Source organism: Schistocerca serialis, chromosome 2 (assembly GCF_023864345.2).
Source record: "Schistocerca serialis cubense isolate TAMUIC-IGC-003099 chromosome 2, iqSchSeri2.2, whole genome shotgun sequence".
Classification (NCBI taxonomy): domain Eukaryota; kingdom Metazoa; phylum Arthropoda; class Insecta; order Orthoptera; family Acrididae; genus Schistocerca; species Schistocerca serialis.
The window spans coordinates 708,657,627-708,683,785 of record NC_064639.1 but is presented as its reverse complement, the minus strand read 5'-3'; the positions used below and the strand labels follow the sequence as shown (position 1 = coordinate 708,683,785).

The 26,159-nt window shown below is 36.8% G+C and overlaps 1 protein-coding gene across 1 annotated transcript in view; it reads right to left on the bottom strand.

Annotated features, from left to right (window-relative positions):
- The window catches only part of LOC126457878 (uncharacterized), a 42,250-nt gene extending 18,944 nt beyond the window's left edge, over nt 1–23,306 (bottom strand). The window contains exon 1 of the mRNA XM_050094548.1: nt 23,170–23,306. The gene's annotated coding sequence lies outside the window, so the exon portion shown is untranslated. The remainder of the gene's footprint in view (nt 1–23,169) is intronic.
- Nucleotides 23,307–26,159: the final 2,853 nt, after the last annotated feature.

Here is a 26,159-nt window from a genome sequence, read left to right as displayed (position 1 = left end):
CATCTGTACAGCCTTGGCTAAAAAGATACAGCTAGAATGCTAATTACTGTTTCAGGAATTATCCTTTACACAGTTAAATATATTATGTTAAATATGTATCTAAGACTGAATTCATGAATAACTCTGTAGTCATTTAAATAAAAATGCTGCAAACCGAAAAATTGTCTTGAAATGGTAAGGGATATCAAATATAAGTAAATATTTGTCCTCGGTAAGATTAAAGTGTAAAATTGCTGATACCTGGTTGTTACCACATCAGTGCTGGCCCCAGCAGAGCAATCCTGCTGTGACCACCGGCACCTTCATGCCAGCCAACGGGTTAATACACAAAACAGGGCAGTGCAAGACTTGGTCCGTAATTGTCATTGGTTGAAGCAACTAAAATTAAATTTCTGAGGTATGCTGCAACTGTGTTATTGGTATATTCCCCAGCATGATTTAAAATCTTTGCATTGAAATGGCACTGACAGTGTGTAATATATTTTGGAACCGAGAATAGATAAAAATTTGTGGGAATATATTTCAAGAACCCCTCTCAAACCAAACCTGACAATTATATTGACACACCAGTAAACCCACCTGAATGGCACACTGGGTTACACAAGCATTAGCTGTAGAATAGGTAATTTATACAGAAAACTTTTCATACAAATTTTATTGTAAAGCACACTGAAGTTAGGGAAAGATGCAATGCCTAGATGAGATAAACATGGACACACAATAACTCGTTTTGCTCAGATATATGGAAAATTAATTGTAGTATTATATGATGTATAACATATATATGACATATAACACATCTGAGGTGCAAATTTGTGGAGAGGAGAGATTGCATTGAACCTGTTGTGTATGGTGCATATGTTGCTGCAGTGCTAGGATGATGTCATCCAGATTTCAAAATTAGGGGTCTTGTAATGAAACTCTCATCAGTTTTAATATTTAAAAATAAACATGCCTGAAAAAGGAATCCGAATAGGAGTTAAATTAAATTGCAAAAATTTTCTTGTTTTGCACATTCACTGCAGCTGACACTTAAAAGCTCATGGCTAGTAGCTCTTATTGATCTTTGTGTCAGCCACAGTGAACATGTTGAAGATTTTAAAGTAACAAAGTAGTTGTTGACATTCTGATATTAATGGATGGCAGCAGGAAACACAGCAATGAAATAATGTGAATGACTTAAACCAGGAATTAAACAAGTCTACATAGCTTTGAACACAGTCATTTCACACTTCTTAGTAACTGCATATTTGTGTGCTATAACTAATACAGCAACCTTTCATTTTCTCATCTTTGATCTGGGACACATGTCACATTTTACTTATTTTCCTAGAGCAACTCTAGGTTTACTAGATCCACACTTCAGAGTTCTGGTAATTGTAGTCCTACTTCATGCTGAAAGTGTGGGTTGATAGCTGTCTCTTCAGATATGATCTCATCAACTGCCACTTCAGAAACTTGAAGGAAAAATGTGATTATTAAATTTTCTGTCAGTGATGAATGTATCACTAATGTATATACCACACAAATATTCATGATGCTATAGAATAGTGCAGGGCCATCTTCTGGAACACCTGCTGGTTAGACTAAACAGTGCACTTCACATCCAGTGCATCAATTTCTTCATAGGTAGTATCATAGTACACTACTATCTCAGGCTTGATTGTTGCGATGCTCAGTGAAACAGCATTATGCCTTGAAGACACTAAACTAACAGCCTTCTTAAGTTTTTGAATGAAGGATATAAGTAAGTAATATATCCAAAAACAATTAAGTTTTACATTTTGCTGTAAGAAACTCGTTTTGAATCTTTCCTTTTATTATTATTTTGTACATGTGTGACCTTTTTGTGTCCTCTTCCCAGTTTGACAAGTACATCTGATTTACTTAATGAGGATATTTATGGTTACAAACAAAAAAAAGAAAAAACATGTGGTGACAATGCAACCTGTGAACAAAGATCATCTTCCAAAGCTTTACGTGCCTAGGAAGTAAGCACAATGATTTGGACATAATAGCATGTTTTAATAAACCACATGTTTCAGTTATTACTGAGCACTGGTATACCAAAAAAGAACCTTATTATGCACCAATTAACAAAAAATTTCTGCTCGTCTTTCAGTAGGGATATCAAACCTTATGGTGATGTTGCAAAAGTGCCAATAGTTGGTGCTCAATTCCTTACATGTTGAAGGTGTTACTGAACTTTCTGCGATAAGCTATAGATGGGAAAGCTAATCTCTATCAATTGCTTGTAGAGAGAGATAGTAAATACTCTGGGAAAACGGCTGGGTAATAATGCTGATAATTGTTCACAGTTTAATGAAACCTTATCTAACACAAATCAGTTTTCACTCTTAAGAATGGCGAGTGGCATACACTGATCTAAAATTACTGATACGTAATACAGGGTACCCAGGACTTAGTACTGGGATACTTTCTTTTGTCGATTTATGTAAATGACAAAATACTACTCCCCAAATTCAAGGATAGTTCTGTATGCTGATTCTACATCCATTGCATGCAAGTGTAAAGGTCATGAGCAACTACAAAAACTATGAAACTGTATTACAAATGAAATAATTCAGTATTTCTATGAAAGTCATCTCATTGTCAGCACAAGATAGCAGCAGTAATGGATTTTCACCCCACAAGACAGATTTTGAAATTCAGTTGTGCACTGAACTGATATTGTCATCAAAGAAAACTACTGCTTGGTTACAGTTAAACTTTCTATATTTAACATGTTATAACATGGAAACTAATTACTGTACAAGAACACAACTTGGTAGCATTAATGTCAAGGACATGAGCAAGAGAAATAATGCAGAATCAATTCAATTGAAACACTTTTAATGTTTCCAGAATGAGAAACATCCCCCAGGCAGTGGCTAAGCCATTTCTCCACTATATCCTTTCTTTCAGGAGTGCTAGTTCTGCAAGGTTCGCAGGAGAGCTTCTGTAAAGTTTGGAAGGTAGGAGACGAGATACTGGCAGAAGTAAAGCTGAGAGTACCGAGCGTGAGTCGTTCTTCGGTAGCTCAGATGGTAGAGCACTTGCTCGCGAAAGGCAAAGGTCCCGAGTTCGAGTCTCGGTCGGGCACACAGTTTTAATCTGCCAGGAAGTTTCACTTTTAATTTGCTGCTACAGTACAGCACACCAGTACCATTACTGGTGACGGTGATGGAGGCTGCTATGAAAAGCTTGCGATTTTATTCAAATCTGATGTGGCAAGTTAACAAAACTTTATATCCATGTGAGTAAAATTATTGTGTAGAATTGATAGCGCAGCTTCTTACAGAAGTCTTTTCAGAGCCCTTCGGAGTCTTTCACTTACATGTCAACATATTTACTCCCTAATAGTATTTGTTGTTCATAATAGGGGTAATTTTACTCTGTTCAGTGAAATGAACTTGCAAAATACTGGAAGTAAAAACTATGTCCATGTAGGCTATACATCCCTGCCTACGATTCAGAATGGAATATCACATTCTGATTGAAAGTCTTTAACAGGTTGCTGCTAGACATCAGGCAGAAAACTGAAAATCCTAAGGTAATAAAAAAATACAAAGTAAAAAAAATATTTTATTAGCTTCTCCTTCTATAACTATAATTAAACATAATGTTTCGACTCACGAATGCAATTGCTAGTTAATGTTAACACTAAGGTTCAAATTAACAGGATTTTAATGTTACTATTATATGAACAGCTGACAGTACTCATTGTAAAATTATGAAATGACTTGTACAAAGTATGAGAGAAAAACAGCACTTAAAAGAAAAAAAAAAAAAAAAAACCTTTCTAGCTTTCAGGGTTGTTACTTCTTTCCTCTGGGAAGATGAATATAGTTTGTGACTGGAAATGAGGGGAAGATCACTTACACCACCCGTATAGAACAATTATGTGACACATTCATGAGTACTGCTCCAATGTTTGAGATCCAGGTCAGATTTAAGCAACACATTGAAGCAACTCAGTGTCTGGATGCTATATATGTTACCAGTAGTTTCAAACTATGTGTGAGTATAATGAGAATCCCTGGAGGGAAAATAATGTTCTTTTTGTACAACACTATTGAGAATATTTAGAAGGCATGAGAAATCTGGTTTCGGATGGTAGATAGCCTTTCTTCCCTCTCTCTGTTTGTGAGTGGAAAAGGAAAGAAAATGATTTGTAGTGGTACAAGGTACTCTCCACCAGGTACCATTTGGTTGCTTGTGTAGTATGTATGTACATCAAAATACGGAAGAAAATTGTGACTGCCTACTACATTAAGAAGTAATAGTTGAACTAACCTAAGCTTTGTGATTTACTTCAAATGTTTTGTCCCACTGATACACACTTGCATCTATAGCAGTCTTACAATTTGGAGATGTCAGTAGGCTTACTGCTTGGATCTATTAATATTCCCTCATTGAGCTCTTTTTATCTTAAGATCACATAAACTGGATTTTTGAGAAACTACATACAGGGAGATGTGATTGGCATATAGCTGTTTGTTTACAGAAAAACAGCGATCAAAATTTAAGCATATCGGTAACACACACTGGGCAAGAGCACATATCTGGGCTAGAGCACTATACTGGATTTCGCCCCCTTCCCCCCCTTTCCCTAGAAACCTTGGCTGGAGTAATAACTATTTGTAGCATAGTCTGAGGTCTACATTAGGTTGAAAAGCAATAATTTTGTCGACAGTTGTGGAACACAGCGAATGAGAAATAACGGTTGTGATAACAGACAGACGTGTGGCTTTGCCTAATATTTGTTTGCAGCTTATTTAAATGCACTTTCCCACATTTAATGCATTTCTCACAATAAAAAAATAAAACTACTGGGTCATCCCCAAAAAACATATATTAGAAAATGAACAATCATCCGATGTGTTTTGATGCATATTATTTACAGATATCGTACACAAACTGGAAAAATGCAATGGCCGTTCCACTACGTATCCTTTACCATATTTGATTTGTTTTTCCGCATTTGCTACTGCTGGTATGGGTTCAAAGACAAATTCGTGCTGCAAACGTCTCAGTGGTAGTTAGCCTACATTGGTAAGCTGCAGTTAATGCGTTAAAAACATTTATACACATTGTCCTCAATGCGTAATATGTGTTATGCTATAAATCACTCTGCCTTTTGACCAATAATTTGTTATCAATTGGCTTCAATCAATCACGTAAGACTCTAATGTGTAACTTTGACTACGCTGCGGATTATTATGTCACCATAATCCAGATTATTTGCATTCAAACCTTCTTTCTACATTTAATTCTGTTAATGGAAGCTTCATTCAAATAATCTGGATTGATTTGACGTTCCAAAACAATGGCTGATGACAAGTCAGCACAAACGCTGTGGCCAACGTGTGACGTCACTTACGTCAACAGAGTTGTTTACAGGTCTAGTCAGCAGGCAGCGCTGTCACGCTTTCAGCCTTACTGATGACGTCATGAAGCGATTCCTCGGGGCCCGCGAGACGCATGTCTGCGAGACGCACGTCTGCCAGAAGCATCTCGCGGGCCCCGAGGAATCATGACGTCATATCATGGCATGACGTCGTCTCTCTTGCAAGCCAATATCGCTGGTAGTTTTCGAAACGCGGATATTCTTTGAACATGGCATGCTGATGCCTTGTGGATTTGTCTATGATGGCGGGATTTGTGTGCGTTAAAGCTTTTCAATCACGGAAAAAAATTGATAATACTTGCTGCAAAAGCACGTGTTTGCAGACGAGAAAGGATAGTTTATATTCCAGACAATGGACGGTACGTAACTTCCGTTAGTAATGTTATCATGCACAAGAAAAGTAAAATGTATGGTAAATCTACAGAAATTTCATTCTTTGTGCCTATAGTGTTCTGATGCATTGTTACTCAGTAAAGTTTCTTTCAATGCATCTATGTGGATTATTTGTGGTAACGGCGTATTCTCATAGCAAATGGCTTCGGTATTTAAGTTGCAATCACCGTAACTTTTTCCTGATCAAAAATTGTGTAGTAACTGTATTCTAACAGTAACCTGCACATTTGAAAACTTTTGAATGTTCACAATTAATCATTGATCATAGTCAGTATTTTTGACAGTAAAATAGATATGAATTGCAGTGACTGAATCCAGGTTTGTGAGTGGTGTAATGTGTTTTTGTAATGGATGTTTCAGAGTTTCTGAAGTGAAAGTCCAAGGAAGAGAAGACAACGAGAAATAGCTTTTTTGTCTGTTTCATGGTTTATAGGGCTACTGGGGAAACTCGCCATGTAAAAAAACGAGTAACGCATCCAGCTTGGTACCTCTATGGTGATGTGGAAATCCGAGCATTGTTAATAAAGAAATTAATTCTGTGTGTGTCTTTCTTTTGATTCCTTTATCATGTTGCTTATAGTAGACCAAATTTAATTAAAATACCCAGGTGATAATTTCAACATAAATTGGACTATGTGCATAGCTGCTTCTCACAGGCAAAGTATAAATATTCACCATCCTATGGCATGCGTGTTCACTGGTCAGTTATGGCAAAAGAAATCACTGACTCAAAGCATAATTTGCTTGGTAGACATAATTGGAAATGGCCTTTTTAGTTATAAGTTTACATTATTAGATTCTATTACTCCCTGAGAGATTATCTTCTGCATTTCTTGGCCCTGACCTGATTAGGTCTGGAATACAGCAGTAAGTGTGCTGCTCTGCTGTCAGCAGCATGGTAGTCAATGTGTTAAGCAGTCGTTTAGGAACTAGTGTGAAGTATATGCATCTGTACAGCCTTGGCTAAAAAGATACAGCTAGAATGCTAATTACTGTTTCAGGAATTATCCTTTACACAGTTAAATATATTATGTTAAATATGTATCTAAGACTGAATTCATGAATAACTCTGTAGTCATTTAAATAAAAATGCTGCAAACCGAAAAATTGTCTTGAAATGGTAAGGGATATCAAATATAAGTAAATATTTGTCCTCGGTAAGATTAAAGTGTAAAATTGCTGATACCTGGTTGTTACCACATCAGTGCTGGCCCCAGCAGAGCAATCCTGCTGTGACCACCGGCACCTTCATGCCAGCCAACGGGTTAATACACAAAACAGGGCAGTGCAAGACTTGGTCCGTAATTGTCATTGGTTGAAGCAACTAAAATTAAATTTCTGAGGTATGCTGCAACTGTGTTATTGGTATATTCCCCAGCATGATTTAAAATCTTTGCATTGAAATGGCACTGACAGTGTGTAATATATTTTGGAACCGAGAATAGATAAAAATTTGTGGGAATATATTTCAAGAACCCCTCTCAAACCAAACCTGACAATTATATTGACACACCAGTAAACCCACCTGAATGGCACACTGGGTTACACAAGCATTAGCTGTAGAATAGGTAATTTATACAGAAAACTTTTCATACAAATTTTATTGTAAAGCACACTGAAGTTAGGGAAAGATGCAATGCCTAGATGAGATAAACATGGACACACAATAACTCGTTTTGCTCAGATATATGGAAAATTAATTGTAGTATTATATGATGTATAACATATATATGACATATAACACATCTGAGGTGCAAATTTGTGGAGAGGAGAGATTGCATTGAACCTGTTGTGTATGGTGCATATGTTGCTGCAGTGCTAGGATGATGTCATCCAGATTTCAAAATTAGGGGTCTTGTAATGAAACTCTCATCAGTTTTAATATTTAAAAATAAACATGCCTGAAAAAGGAATCCGAATAGGAGTTAAATTAAATTGCAAAAATTTTCTTGTTTTGCACATTCACTGCAGCTGACACTTAAAAGCTCATGGCTAGTAGCTCTTATTGATCTTTGTGTCAGCCACAGTGAACATGTTGAAGATTTTAAAGTAACAAAGTAGTTGTTGACATTCTGATATTAATGGATGGCAGCAGGAAACACAGCAATGAAATAATGTGAATGACTTAAACCAGGAATTAAACAAGTCTACATAGCTTTGAACACAGTCATTTCACACTTCTTAGTAACTGCATATTTGTGTGCTATAACTAATACAGCAACCTTTCATTTTCTCATCTTTGATCTGGGACACATGTCACATTTTACTTATTTTCCTAGAGCAACTCTAGGTTTACTAGATCCACATTTCAGAGTTCTGGTAATTGTAGTCCTACTTCATGCTGAAAGTGTGGGTTGATAGCTGTCTCTTCAGATATTATCTCATCAACTGCCACTTCAGAAACTTGAAGGAAAAATGTGATTATTAAATTTTCTGTCAGTGATGAATGTATCACTAATGTATATACCACACAAATATTCATGATGCTATAGAATAGTGCAGGGCCATCTTCTGGAACACCTGCTGGTTAGACTAAACAGTGCACTTCACATCCAGTGCATCAATTTCTTCATAGGTAGTATCATAGTACACTACTATCTCAGGCTTGATTGTTGCGATGCTCAGTGAAACAGCATTATGCCTTGAAGACACTAAACTAACAGCCTTCTTAAGTTTTTGAATGAAGGATATAAGTAAGTAATATATCCAAAAACAATTAAGTTTTACATTTTGCTGTAAGAAACTCGTTTTGAATCTTTCCTTTTATTATTATTTTGTACATGTGTGACCTTTTTGTGTCCTCTTCCCAGTTTGACAAGTACATCTGATTTACTTAATGAGGATATTTATGGTTACAAACAAAAAAAAGAAAAAACATGTGGTGACAATGCAACCTGTGAACAAAGATCATCTTCCAAAGCTTTACGTGCCTAGGAAGTAAGCACAATGATTTGGACATAATAGCATGTTTTAATAAACCACATGTTTCAGTTATTACTGAGCACTGGTATACCAAAAAAGAACCTTATTATGCACCAATTAACAAAAAATTTCTGCTCGTCTTTCAGTAGGGATATCAAACCTTATGGTGATATTGCAAAAGTGCCAATAGTTGGTGCTCAATTCCTTACATGTTGAAGGTGTTATTGAACTTTCTGCGATAAGTTATAGATGGGAAAGCTAATCTCTATCAATTGCTTGTAGAGAGAGATAGTAAATACTTTGGGAAAACGGCTAGGTAATAATGCTGATAATTGTTCACAGTTTAATAAAACCTTATCTAACACAAATCAGTTTTCACTCTTAAGAATGGCGAGTGGCATACACTGATCTAAAATTACTGATATGTAATACAGGGTACCCAGTACTTTGTATTGGGATACTTTCTTTTGTCGATTTATGTAAATGACAAAATACTGCTCCTCAAATTCAAGGATAGTTCTGTATGCTGATGCTACATCTATTGCATGCAAGTGTAAAGGTCATGAGCAACTACAAAAACTATGAAACTGTATTACAAATGAAAAAATTCAGTATTTCTATGAAAGTCATCTCATTGTCAGCACAAGATAGCAGCAGTAATGGATTTTCACCCCACAAGACAGATTTTGAAATTCAGTTGTGCACTGGAACTGATATTGTCATCAAAGAAAACTACTGCTTGGTTACAGTTAAACTTTCTATATTTAACATGTTATAACATGGAAACTAATTACTGTACAAGAACACAACTTGGTAGCATTAATGTCAAGGACATGAGCAAGAGAAATAATGCAGAATCAATTCAATTGAAACACTTTTAATGTTTCCAGAATGAGAAACATCCCCCAGGCAGTGGCTAAGCCATGTCTCCGCTATATCCTTTCTTTCAGGAGTGCTAGTTCTGCAAGGTTTGCAGGAGAGCTTCTGTAAAGTTTGGAAGGTAGGAGACGAGATACTGGCAGAAGTAAAGCTGAGAGTACCGAGCGTGAGTCGTTCTTCGGTAGCTCAGATGGTAGAGCACTTGCTCGCGAAAGGCAAAGGTCCCGAGTTCGAGTCTCGGTCGGGCACACAGTTTTAATCTGCCAGGAAGTTTCACTTTTAATTTGCTGCTACAGTACAGCACACCAGTACCATTACTGGTGACGGTGATGGAGGCTGCTATGAAAAGCTTGCGATTTTATTCAAATCTGATGTGGCAAGTTAACAAAACTTTATATCCATGTGAGTAAAATTATTGTGTAGAATTGATAGCGCAGCTTCTTACAGAAGTCTTTTCAGAGCCCTTCGGAGTCTTTCACTTACATGTCAACATATTTACTCCCTAATAGTATTTGTTGTTCATAATAGGGGTAATTTTACTCTGTTCAGTGAAATGAACTTGCAAAATACTGGAAGTAAAAACTATGTCCATGTAGGCTATACATCCCTGCCTACGATTCAGAATGGAATATCACATTCTGATTGAAAGTCTTTAACAGGTTGCTGCTAGACATCAGGCAGAAAACTGAAAATCCTAAGGTAATAAAAAAATACAAAGTAAAAAAAATATTTTATTAGCTTCTCCTTCTATAACTATAATTAAACATAATGTTTCGACTCACGAATGCAATTGCTAGTTAATGTTAACACTAAGGTTCAAATTAACAGGATTTTAATGTTACCATTATATGAACAGCTGACAGTACTCATTGTAAAATTATGAAATGACTTGTACAAAGTATGAGAGAAAAACAGCACTTAAAAGAAAAAAAAAAAAAAAAAAAAACCTTTTTAGCTTTCAGGGTTGTTACTTCTTTCCTCTGGGAAGATGAATATAGTTTGTGACTGGAAATGAGGGGAAGATCACTTACACCACCCGTATAGAACAATTATGTGACACATTCATGAGTACTGCTCCAATGTTTGAGATCCAGGTCAGATTTAAGCAACACATTGAAGCAACTCAGAGTCTGGATGCTATATGGGTTACCAGTAGTTTCAAACTGTGTGTGAGTATAATGAGAATCCCTGGAGGGAAAATAATGTTCTTTTTGTACAACACTATTGAGAAAATTTAGAAGGCATGAGAAATCTGGGTTCGGATGGTAAATAGCCTTTCTTCCCTCTCTCTGTTTGCGAGTGGAACAGGAAAGAAAATGATTTGTAGTGGTACAAGGTACTCTCCACCAGGTACCATTTGGTTGCTTGTGTAGTATGTATGTACATCAAAATACGGAAGAAAATTGTGACTGCCTACTACATTAAGAAGTAATAGTTGAACTAACCTAAGCTTTGTGATTTACTTCAAATGTTTTGTCCCACTGATACACACTTGCATCTATAGCAGTCTTACAATTTGGAGATGTCAGTAGGCTTACTGCTTGGATCTATTAATATTCCCTCATTGAGCTCTTTTTATCTTAAGATCACATAAACTGGATTTTTGAGAAACTACATACAGGGAGATGTGATTGGCATATAGCTGTTTGTTTACAGAAAAACAGCGATCAAAATTTAAGCATATCGGTAACACACACTGGGCAAGAGCACATATCTGGGCTAGAGCACTATACTGGATTTCGCCCCCTTCCCCCCCTTTCCCTAGAAACCTTGGCTGGAGTAATAACTATTTGTAGCATAGTCTGAGGTCTACATTAGGTTGAAAAGCGATAATTTCGTCGACAGTTGTGGAACACAGCGAATGAGAAATAACGGTTGTGATAACAGACAGACGTGTGGCTTTGCCTAATATTTGTTTGCAGCTTATTTAAATGCACTTTCCCACATTTAATGCATTTCTCACAATAAAAAAATAAAACTACTGGGTCATCCCCAAAAAACATATATTAGAAAATGAACAATCATCCGATGTGTTTTGATGCATATTATTTACAGATATCGTACACAAACTGGAAAAAATGCAATGGGTGTTCCACTACGTATCCTTTACCATATTTGATTTGTTTTTCCGCATTTGCTACTGCTGGTATGGGTTCAAAGACAAATTCGTGCTGCAAACGTCTCAGTGGTAGTTAGCCTACATTGGTAAGCTGCAGTTAATGCGTTAAAAACATTTATACACATTGTCCTCAATGCGTAATATGTGTTATGCTATAAATCACTCTGCCTTTTGACCAATAATTTGTTATCAATTGGCTTCAATCAATCACGTAAGACTCTAATGTGTAACTTTGACTACGCTGCGGATTATTATGTCACCATAATCCAGATTATTTGCATTCAAACCTTCTTTCTACATTTAATTCTGTTAATGGAAGCTTCATTCAAATAATCTGGATTGATTTGACGTTCCAAAACAATGGCTGATGACAAGTCAGCACAAACGCTGTGGCCAACGTGTGACGTCACTTACGTCAACAGAGTTGTTTACAGGTCTAGTCAGCAGGCAGCGCTGTCACGCTTTCAGCCTTACTGATGACGTCATGAAGCGATTCCTCGGGGCCCGCGAGACGCATGTCTGCGAGACGCACGTCTGCCAGAAGCATCTCGCGGGCCCCGAGGAATCATGACGTCATATCATGGCATGACGTCGTCTCTCATGCAAGCCAATATCGCTGGTAGTTTTCGAAACACGGATATTCTTTGAACATGGCATGCTGATGCCTTGTGGATTTGTCTATGATGGCGGGATTTGTGTGCGTTAAAGCTTTTCAATCACGGAAAAAAATTGATAATACTTGCTGCAAAAGCACGTGTTTGCAGACGAGAAAGGATAGTTTATATTCCAGACAATGGACGGTACGTAACTTCCGTTAGTAATGTTATCATGCACAAGAAAAGTAAAATGTATGGTAAATCTACAGAAATTTCATTCTTTGTGCCTATAGTGTTCTGATGCATTGTTACTCAGTAAAGTTTCTTTCAATGCATCTATGTGGATTATTTGTGGTAACGGCGTATTCTCATAGCAAATGGCTTCGGTATTTAAGTTGCAATCACCGTAACTTTTTCCTGATCAAAAATTGTGTAGTAACTGTATTCTAACAGTAACCTGCACATTTGAAAACTTTTGAATGTTCACAATTAATCATTGATCATAGTCAGTATTTTTGACAGTAAAATAGATATGAATTGCAGTGACTGAATCCAGGTTTGTGAGTGGTGTAATGTGTTTTTGTAATGGATGTTTCAGAGTTTCTGAAGTGAAAGTCCAAGGAAGAGAAGACAACGAGAAATAGCTTTTTTGTCTGTTTCATGGTTTATAGGGCTACTGGGGAAACTCGCCATGTAAAAAAACGAGTAACGCATCCAGCTTGGTACCTCTATGGTGATGTGGAAATCCGAGCATTGTTAATAAAGAAATTAATTCTGTGTGTGTCTTTCTTTTGATTCCTTTATCATGTTGCTTATAGTAGACCAAATTTAATTAAAATACCCAGGTGATAATTTCAACATAAATTGGACTATGTGCATAGCTGCTTCTCACAGGCAAAGTATAAATATTCACCATCCTATGGCATGCGTGTTCACTGGTCAGTTATGGCAAAAGAAATCACTGACTCAAAGCATAATTTGCTTGGTAGACATAATTGGAAATGGCCTTTTTAGTTATAAGTTTACATTATTAGATTCTATTACTCCCTGAGAGATTATCTTCTGCATTTCTTGGCCCTGACCTGATTAGGTCTGGAATACAGCAGTAAGTGTGCTGCTCTGCTGTCAGCAGCATGGTAGTCAATGTGTTAAGCAGTCGTTTAGGAACTAGTGTGAAGTATATGCATCTGTACAGCCTTGGCTAAAAAGATACAGCTAGAATGCTAATTACTGTTTCAGGAATTATCCTTTACACAGTTAAATATATTATGTTAAATATGTATCTAAGACTGAATTCATGAATAACTCTGTAGTCATTTAAATAAAAATGCTGCAAACCGAAAAATTGTCTTGAAATGGTAAGGGATATCAAATATAAGTAAATATTTGTCCTCGGTAAGATTAAAGTGTAAAATTGCTGATACCTGGTTGTTACCACATCAGTGCTGGCCCCAGCAGAGCAATCCTGCTGTGACCACCGGCACCTTCATGCCAGCCAACGGGTTAATACACAAAACAGGGCAGTGCAAGACTTGGTCCGTAATTGTCATTGGTTGAAGCAACTAAAATTAAATTTCTGAGGTATGCTGCAACTGTGTTATTGGTATATTCCCCAGCATGATTTAAAATCTTTGCATTGAAATGGCACTGACAGTGTGTAATATATTTTGGAACCGAGAATAGATAAAAATTTGTGGGAATATATTTCAAGAACCCCTCTCAAACCAAACCTGACAATTATATTGACACACCAGTAAACCCACCTGAATGGCACACTGGGTTACACAAGCATTAGCTGTAGAATAGGTAATTTATACAGAAAACTTTTCATACAAATTTTATTGTAAAGCACACTGAAGTTAGGGAAAGATGCAATGCCTAGATGAGATAAACATGGACACACAATAACTCGTTTTGCTCAGATATATGGAAAATTAATTGTAGTATTATATGATGTATAACATATATATGACATATAACACATCTGAGGTGCAAATTTGTGGAGAGGAGAGATTGCATTGAACCTGTTGTGTATGGTGCATATGTTGCTGCAGTGCTAGGATGATGTCATCCAGATTTCAAAATTAGGGGTCTTGTAATGAAACTCTCATCAGTTTTAATATTTAAAAATAAACATGCCTGAAAAAGGAATCCGAATAGGAGTTAAATTAAATTGCAAAAATTTTCTTGTTTTGCACATTCACTGCAGCTGACACTTAAAAGCTCATGGCTAGTAGCTCTTATTGATCTTTGTGTCAGCCACAGTGAACATGTTGAAGATTTTAAAGTAACAAAGTAGTTGTTGACATTCTGATATTAATGGATGGCAGCAGGAAACACAGCAATGAAATAATGTGAATGACTTAAACCAGGAATTAAACAAGTCTACATAGCTTTGAACACAGTCATTTCACACTTCTTAGTAACTGCATATTTGTGTGCTATAACTAATACAGCAACCTTTCATTTTCTCATCTTTGATCTGGGACACATGTCACATTTTACTTATTTTCCTAGAGCAACTCTAGGTTTACTAGATCCACATTTCAGAGTTCTGGTAATTGTAGTCCTACTTCATGCTGAAAGTGTGGGTTGATAGCTGTCTCTTCAGATATGATCTCATCAACTGCCACTTCAGAAACTTGAAGGAAAAATGTGATTATTAAATTTTCTGTCAGTGATGAATGTATCACTAATGTATATACCACACAAATATTCATGATGCTATAGAATAGTGCAGGGCCATCTTCTGGAACACCTGCTGGTTAGACTAAACAGTGCACTTCACATCCAGTGCATCAATTTCTTCATAGGTAGTATCATAGTACACTACTATCTCAGGCTTGATTGTTGCGATGCTCAGTGAAACAGCATTATGCCTTGAAGACACTAAACTAACAGCCTTCTTAAGTTTTTGAATGAAGGATATAAGTAAGTAATATATCCAAAAACAATTAAGTTTTACATTTTGCTGTAAGAAACTCGTTTTGAATCTTTCCTTTTATTATTATTTTGTACATGTGTGACCTTTTTGTGTCCTCTTCCCAGTTTGACAAGTACATCTGATTTACTTAATGAGGATATTTATGGTTACAAACAAAAAAAAGAAAAAACATGTGGTGACAATGCAACCTGTGAACAAAGATCATCTTCCAAAGCTTTACGTGCCTAGGAAGTAAGCACAATGATTTGGACATAATAGCATGTTTTAATAAACCACATGTTTCAGTTATTACTGAGCACTGGTATACCAAAAAAGAACCTTATTATGCACCAATTAACAAAAAATTTCTGCTCGTCTTTCAGTAGGGATATCAAACCTTATGGTGATATTGCAAAAGTGCCAATAGTTGGTGCTCAATTCCTTACATGTTGAAGGTGTTATTGAACTTTCTGCGATAAGTTATAGATGGGAAAGCTAATCTCTATCAATTGCTTGTAGAGAGAGATAGTAAATACTTTGGGAAAACGGCTAGGTAATAATGCTGATAATTGTTCACAGTTTAATAAAACCTTATCTAACACAAATCAGTTTTCACTCTTAAGAATGGCGAGTGGCATACACTGATCTAAAATTACTGATATGTAATACAGGGTACCCAGGACTTTGTACTGGGATACTTTCTTTTGTCGATTTATGTAAATGACAAAATACTGCTCCTCAAATTCAAGGATAGTTCTGTATGCTGATGCTACATCTATTGCATGCAAGTGTAAAGGTCATGAGCAACTACAAAAACTATGAAACTGTATTACAAATGAAAAAATTCAGTATTTCTATGAAAGTCATCTCATTGTCAGCACAAGATAGCAGCAGTAATGGATTTTCACCCCACAAGACAGATTTTGAAATTCAGTTGTGCACTGGAACTGATATTGTCATCAAAGAAAACTACTGCTTGGTTACAGTTAAACTTTCTATATTTAACATGTTATAACATGGAAACTAATTACTGTACAAGAACACAACTTGGTAGCATTAATGTCAAGGACATGAGCAAGAGAAATAATGCAGAATCAATTCAATTGAAACACTTTTAATGTTTCCAGAATGAGAAACATCCCCCAGGCAGTGGCTAAGCCATGTCTCCGCTATATCCTTTCTTTCAGGAGTGCTAGTTCTGCAAGGTTCGCAGGAGAGCTTCTGTAAAGTTTGGAAGGTAGGAGACGAGATACTGGCAGAAGTAAAGCTGAGAGTACCGAGCGTGAGTCGTTCTTCGGTAGCTCAGATGGTAGAGCACTTGCTCGCGAAAGGCAAAGGTCCCGAGTTCGAGTCTCGGTCGGGCACACAGTTTTAATCTGCCAGGAAGTTTCACTTTTAATTTGCTGCTACAGTACAGCACACCAGTACCATTACTGGTGACGGTGATGGAGGCTGCTATGAAAAGCTTGCGATTTTATTCAAATCTGATGTGGCAAGTTAACAAAACTTTATATCCATGTGAGTAAAATTATTGTGTAGAATTGATAGCGCAGCTTCTTACAGAAGTCTTTTCAGAGCCCTTCGGAGTCTTTCACTTACATGTCAACATATTTACTCCCTAATAGTATTTGTTGTTCATAATAGGGGTAATTTTACTCTGTTCAGTGAAATGAACTTGCAAAATACTGGAAGTAAAAACTATGTCCATGTAGGCTATACATCCCTGCCTACGATTCAGAATGGAATATCACATTCTGATTGAAAGTCTTTAACAGGTTGCTGCTAGACATCAGGCAGAAAACTGAAAATCCTAAGGTAATAAAAAAATACAAAGTAAAAAAAATATTTTATTAGCTTCTCCTTCTATAACTATAATTAAACATAATGTTTCGACTCACGAATGCAATTGCTAGTTAATGTTAACACTAAGGTTCAAATTAACAGGATTTTAATGTTACCATTATATGAACAGCTGACAGTACTCATTGTAAAATTATGAAATGACTTGTACAAAGTATGAGAGAAAAACAGCACTTAAAAGAAAAAAAAAAAAAAAAAACCTTTCTAGCTTTCAGGGTTGTTACTTCTTTCCTCTGGGAAGATGAATATAGTTTGTGACTGGAAATGAGGGGAAGATCACTTACACCACCCGTATAGAACAATTATGTGACACATTCATGAGTACTGCTCCAATGTTTGAGATCCAGGTCAGATTTAAGCAACACATTGAAGCAACTCAGAGTCTGGATGCTATATGGGTTACCAGTAGTTTCAAACTGTGTGTGAGTATAATGAGAATCCCTGGAGGGAAAATAATGTTCTTTTTGTACAACACTATTGAGAAAATTTAGAAGGCATGAGAAATCTGGGTTCGGATGGTAGATAGCCTTTCTTCCCTCTCTCTGTTTGCGAGTGGAACAGGAAAGAAAATGATTTGTAGTGGTACAAGGTACTCTCCACCAGGTACCATTTGGTTGCTTGTGTAGTATGTATGTACATCAAAATACGGAAGAAAATTGTGACTGCCTACTACATTAAGAAGTAATAGTTGAACTAACCTAAGCTTTGTGATTTACTTCAAATGTTTTGTCCCACTGATACACACTTGCATCTATAGCAGTCTTACAATTTGGAGATGTCAGTAGGCTTACTGCTTGGATCTATTAATATTCCCTCATTGAGCTCTTTTTATCTTAAGATCACATAAACTGGATTTTTGAGAAACTACATACAGGGAGATGTGATTGGCATATAGCTGTTTGTTTACAGAAAAACAGCGATCAAAATTTAAGCATATCGGTAACACACACTGGGCAAGAGCACATATCTGGGCTAGAGCACTATACTGGATTTCGCCCCCTTCCCCCCCTTTCCCTAGAAACCTTGGCTGGAGTAATAACTATTTGTAGCATAGTCTGAGGTCTACATTAGGTTGAAAAGCGATAATTTCGTCGACAGTTGTGGAACACAGCGAATGAGAAATAACGGTTGTGATAACAGACAGACGTGTGGCTTTGCCTAATATTTGTTTGCAGCTTATTTAAATGCACTTTCCCACATTTAATGCATTTCTCACAATAAAAAAATAAAACTACTGGGTCATCCCCAAAAAACATATATTAGAAAATGAACAATCATCCGATGTGTTTTGATGCATATTATTTACAGATATCGTACACAAACTGGAAAAAATGCAATGGGTGTTCCACTACGTATCCTTTACCATATTTGATTTGTTTTTCCGCATTTGCTACTGCTGGTATGGGTTCAAAGACAAATTCGTGCTGCAAACGTCTCAGTGGTAGTTAGCCTACATTGGTAAGCTGCAGTTAATGCGTTAAAAACATTTATACACATTGTCCTCAATGCGTAATATGTGTTATGCTATAAATCACTCTGCCTCTTGACCAATAATTTGTTATCAATTGGCTTCAATCAATCACGTAAGACTCTAATGTGTAACTTTGACTACGCTGCGGATTATTATGTCACCATAATCCAGATTATTCGCATTCAAACCTTCTTTCTACATTTAATTCTGTTAATGGAAGCTTCATTCAAACAATCTGGATTGATTTGACGTTCCAAAACAATAGCTGATGGCAAGTCTGTACAAACGCTGTGGCCAACGTGTGACGTCACATACGTCAACAGAGTTGTTTACAGGTCTAGTCACCAGGCAGCGCTGTCACGCTTTCAGCCTTACTGATGACGTCATGAAGCGATTCCTCGGGGCCCGCGAGACGCACGTCTGCAAGTGAGCTCGCACGCTATTCGTTCGTTTCTTCATCAATCGACTCGGCTGAATCGAGTAGTTGTACTTTCCTATGTAACACTCGCGTCATCGTATTTTAATGGTAGAGATTCTTCAATACAAGCAAAGGACAAGTTGGACATGAAACTGCCAAATACTGGGAGAAATATGTTGAAAACATTATAATGAGCTGATTACATTACATTTCACGCACAACCAAATATTTGAATAATTTTCAAACTGTCAATGAACAAGGCGCTAAAAAAATAATGTCATCACACGAAGGAAGCAAGGAAAATAAAGTGACTAACAACAGAAATGGATGAAATACATACCAAACATTACGCTTTTGTAAGACACGAATAACTGCACTAAATCGAAGCACTTCATCGTGAAAGCAGGTCTGTGTTGACGATTCACACGAATCTGGCACTGATACATAGAGAGTTGAACTGGCTGCTTCTGTGTCATAGGACTGTTTTCCAGCTTTAGATGGATTGTCCAATTTTGGGATGTGGGTACTGCGCTCTACACGAGTGTATTATTGTCTGCGTTCATGAACTGGTTTTGTTCGAAATGTAGCGAACAAAACCTAAGATTATTATACAAGTAAAGTGGGTCTTTTTTCATAAGGTCTTCTCGTCTGCTATTAACTAGCCATTTTATGCTCCTAAAACGAAACATTAATCATTAATACACATGTAGTTTGCAAGTGAATCCTGATGATACAGTTTAGTAACATGATCCTTAGGAAACCTAAAAAAGGACAGCTGTGGTGTCTTCTTCCGCTACAAACTCTCCCGCTTGTAAAAACCACTGTAGAAATAAAAATAAACAACCACTATTCGATTTCATGATCGCGTCGAACTCACAGTTTAAGTTATTGGCCGCGTGGAGAGCTGCTGGCGCAGTAGGCAACAAAATCGAGGCGAAGTGTCGCGACTGTTATGTTAGACTGTTTTTTGATTGTCCTTTTGACGATGTAATTAACCGGTTTGCCAGGAAGAATAAGCGCACTGAGTTCATCATATAAGGAAGAGAACAACAATTGTAACTTTTTCATATCATAAGATGGCATTGTCTTGTATATGTGTATAATTAGTTTAAATAAAACGATGTTAAACTTGTGGTAAAAGTAAAGGTAGCTGTAGGGCCCCCTCCTTGATGTTTTTCTGTATCCACCACTGTCTCAGGCAGACCCAAAAAATGTCACAGAGAAGTGTAGATTTTTTATGGGATGCTTCAAGGTAGCCCAATCACATACTAACTTACAAATAATTCTGCATTCCTCCAAATTGCCTCATAACACACTAAATCTTACTCATTGTAATAACTGCTCTATTTTATTTTTACACTTAAATATCAGGTCCCTAAAATATATAACTGATGAACTTGGTATTCTTGTGAAAGATAATAGAAGAATGATAGTACGCTTAAATTAACGTTGGATGAAAGAAGAAGACACAAAAATGTTCCACCAGATTTTCAGCCAATTACAAGTTACTGTAGACCCAATGAAGGTTATGGGGGTTTCTCTATACATACAAGTAGTGATCAAACAATGGAAAATCCAGGATGGAGTGTAATACACGGCAGTCATGTGTGTGAGTTGCGTTTGTATGAATGTGTTTGTGCGTATGTTTATCTATTGTTGACAAAGGCCCATGACTGAAAGCTTTGCTTGTGAGCGTCTTTTTGTTGTGTCTATCTGTGACTCAGTATCTCTGCTATATGGCATGTAAGTAACGATTTAGACCTGAAATGTACTGTTTTGGACATTAACGACTTAAGTATTAAAAATGTTTTTGAAGCAGCCTATTATGCTTCTACAAACAATACAGCTTGTAACTGTTTGTGTGTATCATTCCCCCGAAGTGGTGGAGAGAAATTTACTGAATGCTTAGAAAAGCTTATTATGTGTGTACAGAAATATACCAACTACAACATGCTAATTTTTGCAGACTTAAACACTGATGTTAGAAAAAAAATACAGTTAAAAATATTAACTTAGCAAGATGTTACGATTATATAAATCTTTCTTTACAAGTGAAAGTTCTACTGGGCTTCAATCCTGCCTTGGTAACTTTATAATAAATATACATAAAAGTGAATTGAACTAGGATTTAAGGCTCTTGGTAATTATTTGCTATGAAAAAGTAAAAAGCAGTGTTGTGGACAAAGCCACTTATAACAATCTCAAACGACATTATACATCACAAACCAGGATAGCACAAATGAACATTACATTGAAAACCCAAACAGTAGATGTAAGGCAGCTAGTGGCATTAGAAAAGCAGAGTTGTGTACAAGTACAAATTGTAAAGAAACCACAAGTGCTGTCTGTATCACAGCAGATAAATTTAATCAATTTTCTGTCAAGGCAGCAAATCCCACTACCACCTCAACTTCTGGTGGGCATATTTACAATTCAATATATGCTCCTAATCTAGACCCCATTTCTGGCAGTCAGTTTCTTCAAAATTGTGCAAACATTGTGCCCGCTTTTGGGTGAACACAAATAAAAGTATGTGACATGGTTAAATTAATAACAACACTAGGAAATTCAAAATCTAAGGACATTTATGGTTTATAAAATTTTGTGATTAAAAAAAATAGTGGATATCATATCGAACAATCTCTGTACACAATTAAACTAGATACATGCTAGTGTTCATTTTCCAGAGTGTCTAAAAAGAACATTTATTGTCCCTCTTCAAAAAAGGAATAACAAGTTATGCACAAATAAGTATTGTCCAATTTCACTAGTAGTTATTCTCCCCAAAATAATAAAATACTGTGTACAACAGGATATTTATAGACATTTACCTGTAAACAGTATTCTGATTCACTCTCAGTATCGTTTTCAGTCCAATTTATCAAAGGTGGAAGCAGAGACATCGTTTCTTTCATACAAACCTCATTTGAATCAAAGTTATCTGTTGAAGTCATTCTTGTCAATCTAAGCATGGCATTTGATTCAATGAACCTTACAATACTAGGTACTGGAGAAGCTTTGGTGTTGTGGACTTAGAACTCTCCCCATAAGCTCCTATCTAAGTGACAGGAACCGAATTGTAGTTTACAATAACTTTAAGTCCCAATACTTATATGCAACTCGAGGAATTCTTCAAGGTTCCGTGCTTGGCCCCTATTCTGTTTATAATATTTGTGATGATCTTCCCAGTAACATGCCCTGGTTCCCGGGTTCGATTCCCGGCGGGGTCAGGGATTTTCTCTGCCTCGTGATGGCTGGGTGTTGTGTGCTGTCCTTAGGTTAGTTAGGTTTAAGTAGTTCTAAGTTCTAGGGGACTGATGACCATAGGTGTTAAGTCCCATAGTGCTCAGAGCCATTTGAACCAACCATGCCCTGTAAATCTGTACTTTGTCCTGATGACACAACATTAATTAGCTCTGGGATGAAAATGGAAAACAAACAGTACCTTATCTGCCTAATGCATGGTTCAAAGCCACTGAGCTATCCATCAACTATGAAAAGACAATGAACATCATTTTCAGTTTATCAAACAACGAAACTGGGAGCTCAAATGTTAAGCTACTTGGTATACACCTTTACTCGAAATTAACTTGGGACAAACAAAAAAACCACTTATGCTGAAAGCTCTCATGTGTTACCCTTTTATTGACTAAACTACAGACATGTGTAATAAAACCTCTGTTACCTAACTCCAACTAGGCCTTCTTTCATTGCCATGTGCAATATGGTAACCTTTTATTGATTAAGTCTGCAGGGGGAAAAAAACCCTCATTGGCAACAAAAGGCTATCAGATCTATTTCTGGAGTTATGAACTCTAAAACTCCTGCAGACCACTTTTTAAAGAGTTAAGAGTATTGACAGTCCCATCACTTTTTATATAAATTTGTCTACTAAAGATTAAAGGAAACTTAAATAACTACATCTTAAGGGAAGCCATACACCAATACAAAACTAGGCAAATGAAACACAGATATGCCCACGCCTATAAATACCTAGGTATAAAATTAGTTAATACTTTATCTCTTCTGTCGCATCTTGTCTAACTTAATGTCTTTAAAACAAAAACTGAAAAATGGTTGAAAACAAGACTTTCTACAGTATTTCAGAATTTAAAAACTGTTATAAGGATGACCTGAGATACTAAATTACTTCTAACTGTAAACCATTTTGTATTTACCTTAGCACACCAGTAGTTTATTTGATACTTCTATATATTATTTTCTATTGTATATTTTACGTGGCTTGTATTATTATTAGTATGTGTAGTGTAATTACGTCACCAAAATGTATTTGTTAAATATATGTAATCTCCCTGTTGGAATTGTGTGAACAATATATTTCGTGTGTGATGGCGAAAAGTGCACTGTGTAAAATAGACCTCTTTGGCATTATCTAACACTTTGTGCGTGCTAATTGTTCTGTTGTGTTCGCTGTAAATTTTTTTTTTTTTTTTTTGTTCTTGAATGTGCAAATATAGTTATTAGTAAAATGTCCTTTTTTTCTCCTTAATACTTATTCAGCTGCGCAAATTCCAATAGGTTATGGGCTCAGGCTGCATTTGGAATAAGTATATCAATAAAATAGTAGGGAGAAAGTGTTGGAAAAGTTCCAATTTACGTGAAGTGCGAGTTATCCTTACAAAACGATCGCAATTTTTTTCCGCATTATTTTTCGGTGTTCTTTACGGCAATAAAAAGCAAGTTACCGTTAAGAATGAGTGCGGCACAAATTCCACAGATTGAAAGACTTATAGGTCGCGAAAACTATGCAACCTGGAAGTTCGCAGTAGAAGCGTATTTACGTTTAGACGACCTATGGGAAGTGGTAGATGGGACAATGAAATCCACGGATCAGAATTATTCAAGTAAGGATAGGAAAGCAAAATCAAAATTGATATTACTGATTGATTCGGTGAATTATGTTCACGTTGAAAAAGCTGCTACAGCGAAAGAAGTCTGGGACAATTTACGAAGTGCATTCGAGGATGGTGGTCTTACGAGAAAAGTAGGATTATTACGCGAGTTAATTACCACTCGTCTGGACAAATGTAAGAGTGTAGACGAATACGTTAACAAAATAATAACCACGTCGAACCGACTGAGAAACATCAGATTCGAGATCGCTGACGAATGGATAGTAACATTGCTGTTGGCAGGACTGCCCGAAAGGTATGCACCCATGATTATGGGACTTGAAAGCTCGGGTATACCAATCACAGGCGACAGTGTCAAGGTGAAAATCCTGCAGGACGTAAAGAGTGCTCCAAGCTGTTGTACACTGGAGAAGGAAGGTGCATCTGCTCTCTACTCAAAAAACAAAAAGGAGAAATCGGTGAGGTGCTATAAATGTCAGAAGATGGGACATATTGCGTCTCAGTGCAAAGAAAAAGTAAGCGCAAGATCAGACACTCAGCAAAAGAGGTATGTTACTGATAGCCCAGAGAGAAGGACCAATAACAAAGATAAGGCACTCTCATGTTTTTATTCTTTTGGTGGGATGAGTAATCGTGATATGGAATGGATTTTAGACTCAGGTGCATCTGTGCATATTGTTAAAGATAAATCACTTCTTTATGACATCAAAGATAAGACTCATATGGGAATAACTACTGTTGATGGCAACAACCTCCAGTGTCACCTGGCTGGGAAACTAGATCTACATGTAAGTGTAAATGGTGAATCAGATATGGTTACAACGCACAATGTTCATTATGTGAAAAATATGGCAACTAACCTGCTGTCTGTAGGGGAAATTGTCAAGAAAGGAAATACAGTCACTTTTGACATGCAGGGTGCAAGAGTAGTCAGTGAAAGTGGTGATGTTATAGCTACAGCAAGTAACGAAAGGGGTATTTTTAAGTTGGATACCATTGACAGTAAACATAAAAATCTTAGTGATTCAGTATATTCAGCAGAAGGTTTTTTATGGCACCGGAGGCTTGGACATCTAAATAGAAAGAGTATGTCTATAATAAAGGATATGGTAAAGCGAATACAGAATTTTAGTGTGTCCAAGGATCCTTGTGAGACATGTATAAAGGGAAAACAAGCAAGGTTACCCTTCAAGACTAGTAAGAGTAAATCCACAGAAGTCTTACAGTTAATCCACACAGATGTATGTAGCCCGATGGAGTGTGAATCCATAGGTGGGAGTAATTATTTTCTTACGTTTATTGATGATTACTCACGGTATACTCATGTTTATTTTCTTAGTTCTAAAGACCAAGTGAGAGATATCTTTGAGGAATATTGCAATATGGTTGAAAGGTGGACGGGAAAGAAGATCAAGATCATCAGGTCTGATAATGGGAGAGAATATATTAACCAGAAATTGAAGAAACTTCTGGCAGAAAAAGGAATCAGGCATCAAACTACCATAAGCTACAGCCCATCTCAAAATGGGGTTGTTGAGAGGGCTAATAGGACCATTGTTGAGAAAGCAAGGAGCATGACGACTGACGCTGAATTATCCAAAGATTTTTGGGCAGAGGCAGTGTCAACAGCTGTATATTTGAACAATAGATCACCTACAAAAGCATTAAAGAATAGAACCCCTTATGAGATATGGATAGGAAAGAAACCTGATCTAAGCAATATAAGGGTTTTTGGGTGTGATGCAATGGCACATATTCCAAAACAGCTAAGAGGAAAATGGGATCCGAAAGCTAAAAAGTATATTTTTGTAAGCTATTGTGAAAATTCAAAGGGCTACCGATTAATGGATCCATTGACTAAAAAGATTGTCACAAGTAGAGATGTAATATTCTTTGAAAATAGAAAGGACTCAAAAGAGAGCAAAACCACAAAGTCAACTGCACCTAGTTCAGAAGATGAAACCTTGTGTGAGGAAATAGAAAGTGAAGAAGAGGAAGACGACAGCCAAGGACAAATGGATACAATTTATGATGACAATGAGTTGTTGTTGTTGTGGTCTTCAGTCCTGAGACTGGTTTGATGCAGCTCTCCATGCTTATACAGTAAAGCTGCATGTCCTCGGGAGAAATTACGGCTGTAGTTTCCCCTTGCTTTCAGCCGTTCGCAGTACCAGCACAGCAAGGCCGTTTTGGTTAATGTTACAAGGCCAGATCAGTCAATCATCCAGACTGTTGCCCCTATAAAACGCAATCCAATAAAACGTGGCGCACAGTGACCTGGACGCTGCAAGCAC